The following is a 5,461-nucleotide window of genomic DNA, read 5'->3' on the forward strand; positions in this document are numbered from 1 at the left end:
ACACAACAATATGAGCACATATAATATTCCCAAACCGACAGAATAAAATCAGACTATGAATAAAACAATATATGGTAACAATTAATTAGTTAAAATATGTCCCACATATTTTAAGAGATTTAAACATTATCACAATCAGATGATATCATCCCACGCCGACAAGCAATTGCCGCAGCACAAAATTTAGCCACCTTGGAGGTTATCTGAGAGTTCTGATGAGCCAAAAGATAGTCTGTATAGAACACATCAGATCTCCCAGGTATTCCTTGTAAAATAGGAATGAAAGTATGCCGAAAATCACAATAAAAGGAGCAGTACAACAATACATGATCCACAGTTTCTATCATGTCAGTAAAGCCAGATGGGATCTTGTCTGCATATTATCATGAAGAATGAACATGTGCAGTCACAGTTTGCCCCTTCTCTGAATTTCTTTATACCACACATAATGTGATAAATCCTTCTCAAAGGAACTAGAGATGAGAGCCATATATGGTTCAGGTCCAGATGTCTCCTTGAACATTGCATCTCCTTGTATATGAATGTATTAACCCCACTCATTCAGATTATCAACTGAAGTCCTACACTGGGTACCTAGCTATGGTTATCCATTTCAAATTGAGGGCCAAACTCAACCCAGCAAGATGGTCAGAGGTCTCACACAAGATTTATGCACCGGCCTTCTCACTATTGATGACAGAGGAGGATAGTATAAGGACCAATGGCTACCTTCTAAAATACTTTTGCCATCTAGCCCCAGTGTTCCATACCTAGTCTGCCAAAATCACAGAATCAATTCCAGCGCAGCTGACTATCACTATTTATTTATTTAAAGCATTCGTATCTCACCCTACAATATATCACTAGGATCTCAGATTAAAAGCAGATAAAAGCAGGAAGGATCTCACTTCCTTCCTGCTTTCCCACCCCACAGCAGTTTGCAACACACTAGGACTGTTCAGGCAACATGCTAAGCCATGGATACACTGCTAACCCTTCTGCAGCAAATAGTGAGCATGTCTGAACCGTGGTTATTTAGCCACCATGGTTAGGAATGGTTCACACAACATACTAAGCCATAACATTTAGTTCAAAATGCTTAATCACCTTGGCTTAATATGTCGTCTGAACAGGGTCATTATCATCTAACCTCACACCACATAGCATGGCACTGCTTGACCTCCCAAATTGCCTCTCATACTAAAATAGCTGACACCCATCCTGCAGTGCCAAACTAAATATTCCTGTCATACAAGTCTCCTTTTACCCAGGCCAAAGACCACCATCACTCTTTCCTACTTGGCATCAAGTAAGGCTGCAACTGAGGAGTGGACCAATACAGAGGGGAGCCAAAAGAGGACACTGTGCCAATGGGGTCCCCAAACCTAGAACCAGCCCTGTAAAACGTAAACATAAATAACACTTCCTGCTCACAGGATTATTTAAGCATTAACTGTTAGCACCATCATCTAACTACATTTGTCAGAATTCATTATGGAAACCACTAATAGTTAAAAGTGATATAAAACAGACACAGTGTAGTGTAGATATGCTTTCTGCTGACCTTGGATAATGTGAGGTGCAGTTTTGTATATGCGGCAGACGTATTTTTCTTAATGTTCACTGGCAACAAACCGTAAGCAAATAAAAGGAAAGTAAAAAATGGATGGACTATGCTTTTGAAATATGTCAGGATATTTCCTCTCAGTTTGCATAGTAAAACAAACTTAAGCGCAACCTTAAATGCTGTAATGTAAAATATACATTATATTCATATACATACAGTTAGCGCACCAGCTCTTCCATCAACAAAGCATGTGGAGAATGAGATTGTAAAAAACTAAAAGCCAATGTACAAAGCACATTTTACTACTGATAGCTACCAGAGTACTATAATCAAAACTGCACTAAATAATTGGAATCTTGATTTATGGATTATTTGCTCTTCACTAGCAAGTTCTTAATACTGGCTTCTGCAAAAGTTTGCCGCTTACACAGTACTAAAACAAATGTTTAAAAATAAGGAAAAATGAACAAGAGGAGGGAAAACATTACTATTAATATTTATCAAATATAAGTTGTCAACAATTTTAGGGAGCACAGTCTAGGTCTACACATGCAGCAGTATAAGGCAGGAATGAGGTGATACAGTTGTGGGGTGTAGAATGAACAACACCATTTCAGACTATGGGCATTGGGGGGGGGGTGTCACATTTTTAAATTCTTAAATTTCTCTTCAAGTAGAAAACTGGCGTGCAGGGCACTGTATGAGCTAGAAATTCTCCCAGTGTGGTAATGTTAGGGTTTGTTTGTTTGTTTACTTGCAGGAAACCTTTTACTTAGGGAAGTATTCAGAAATGCAATCTCCCACCTTCAATCTGAAGTGGTTCTGTCCACTTTCGCCAGCTCAGCATTGTCCCACTTCATCTTTCACTATGTGTAAACTAGGCCATAGAAGAGAACCTATCACTGTTAACAGGCCGGGATGAAGGGTGAAGTCACTGTGATACTGACTGGGTTTGGATGTCACAATAACTGTTGATGGGTCAATTCAGCCACAATAACTTAATTAACCTATCATCGATTATCATATTGTCAGGTGGTTTTCTTTAACCCATGATGGCTTATTTGGCCAAAATAACCACTCTGATAACTCACAGTCTGTAGAGTGAGTTATTTAACCCATCATGGGTTATTGTGTGGTGTGGCAGACACTGTGGATTATTTTGGCTGGCTACAGCGCTCTGCAGCAAAAGTAGTCAAAACAGCTGCTACTCTGCTCTTCGCTAGCCTTACTGGTTAGGAACACGTTAAAGGGACCAAGCCAGCAGTGTAGAGGAAGCGGGCTATGAGGTTTGGTCCCAATCTTGCAAAACCCCAAGCTGTTATAGGTATCTCCTGCTTTTTGTTGCAACTGGGATTTTTGCAGCTTTCATAGTTAGTACATTGGGTTTTCATAGTGCATCAGGTGCCTCCTTTGTAGAGGAGACAGGGTATGAGGTTTGGACCCAATCCTGCAACCCCCACAAGTTTTACTAAGTATCATCCCCTTTTGGGGGCACTAGCAAATAAACTTTCAAGGTTTCATGATGGATTGGGTGCCTCCAGACTAGGAGAGGCTGTGTGTGGCATCTGGTCCTGATCCTACAAACCCCCAAAGTTTCAGAGATGAAACCACCACTGTGGGAGGACTGCAGCAGGACAGGGGTGTGTGGTGGAGGTGAGTCAAATTGCACACAGTATGTTAATAAGCTACTCACAGTAGCTTATTTGTCTGATCATGGGGATAATAGTAGCTTATTTTTCCCCTTGTGTGGTGGGAATGCCCCCTTGGGGGCTGGGCATGTTGGTGAGCAGGCCCCTTGGGGGCTGGACATGTGGTCCTCCCTTTTGGTTTTGAAAATATGGTCACCCTAGCTACTTTTCCTATAGCTAATATTCCAAGTGCTTCACGCAGTCCCTGAAACAAAGTTCCAGTAGCTCATTAATCCAACACACAGTCTTCTTCCTTTATGAGCCACATTTTGGGGGTAACGCAAGTGCAAGATTGTAATGTGTAATACAATTGTGCATAGCACTGCAATTTCTTCATGCATATGCTACAGAAGCATCCAAAATGATTCCAACCATATAATACCAGTTCAAACTAAATGCATGTAAATAATACAAGCATTTACCAGGGGCATAGGGAATCACCTCTAACCAGCAAGGGGATTTTTACATGGGAACACGATTAAACACAAATGGATGCACAAAATGGCTGTTATGGGGAAACAAGGCACATACAGCAGCTTTATTCCTAAACAGATGGTCATTGCTGTTGGCTCTGACAGTGCCTAGATAAAACACTCGAAATTGTGGTGAGGCACCCTCCTCTACCTCCCCAACAAGTGATTAGTGCTGCAAGACCATCTGTTTAGCAGGAGGAGCACATATTCTATAACTTGTTGCATAACATCATACCTCGATTAGGAGCCATAAGCCTGCTGTTATCTCCATGACCTCGAAAAGAAACTCTAAAACAGGCCTGACAATTCTACATTTTAGACCATGATATGAACTGCATGTTATGAACCAAAACATAAAGCAGGCATTAAGATAAAGTTGAAGGAAGTTAAAAATTGTTATTTACACATTCATATATCAATGCTGATTTACCTTTACCCAGGCAAACGCCACTTTCGAAGTTGTATCTTGCAAATCTAAACCAGTAGTAGAATTTTAAGTTTATCCATACATGTAAAATGCTTAGGTGATGCATGGCAATAGTACCACAGGCACTATTTTAATATCACCTGAAACAAAATTATTCTCAAGTGAGAGGACATGCATGATGTGTAAAACATCTATTTCGATTGTTTAATTATTTAAAGTCAATTTTAATTCAATTAGGGCACAATCCTATGAAGATAGTCCATAGCCTCCGATGTCGGGGGCTACCAAGTATCCAATGCAGGGTGGTTGGAGCAAGAAGGTGATCTTCATGCCTACATTTCTTCTAGATGGGCAATTTCACCTGTCTAGCAGCAGTGCTTCAGAGCAAGAGGGAAGGAGGCTGGGGTGGCCACAGGAATCATCTCCTCCGCTCCTCTTCCCCAGGAACATCCCCTTTCCTGTCTCCGCACTCCATTTATTGAGCGCATAGAGGTAGCCAGCATGGTTCTCTCTGCACTGCCTAAAAGGGGGAGGTGGTGGGGAGGGGAGCACAGTTTCCTGGCTACGAAGGGCTCCAACCTTGAAGCCATGAAAACAAACATGGCCCCCCAGATGCTATGGCCCCCCAGATGCTGCCTAAGGGACATAGGATTGCTCTTGTAAATTGAACTAAGAAATATTTATTCTATACTGCTTAGCTAAGGCGAGCTCTCCACAGCATGTCACTGCTTCTGTTACTGAAAGTAGTGACCATGTACACTGGGTTATACTTATGACCATATTCAATCCCATTACTGACACTGGGGGAAAATACAGGGAATATTAGAGGAGCGCAGAGCAGAGGTGCAGAATGCGTACCTTTCCAGATGTTTTGGCCTTCAACTCCTATCAGCCCTAACCAGAATAACCAATGGCAAGGGATGATGGGAGTCATACAACAAAAACATCTGGAGGACCACAAATTGTTCATCCCTGGTGTAGAAGGCATCACCACTTTGTACTCTATGAAAAATTCTTAATCAGCAAATTACAGGAACAATTATTTCAGTCCAAAAACTAATTTAAAAATAAAAAAACATGCTAAAATAGTTTAAACAAAGTGTCATTGTGACAAACATGTGAATGTTGTGAAAGTTAATGAGGAAGGATAAATTCCCAAAATCATCCCCTGTGGGGAACTAAGCAATGGCTCCATTTCACATATGCCTGAAAGACATCCTTCTGGAAGTTGCTCCATATCAGAAGTAACTTGTATAAAATCAGCCCTGTATGGTTCTAGAAATTTCATACACTAGTGCAAGTCCTC

Source organism: Elgaria multicarinata, chromosome 4 (assembly GCF_023053635.1).
Source record: "Elgaria multicarinata webbii isolate HBS135686 ecotype San Diego chromosome 4, rElgMul1.1.pri, whole genome shotgun sequence".
Taxonomy (NCBI): Eukaryota; Metazoa; Chordata; class Lepidosauria; order Squamata; family Anguidae; genus Elgaria; species Elgaria multicarinata.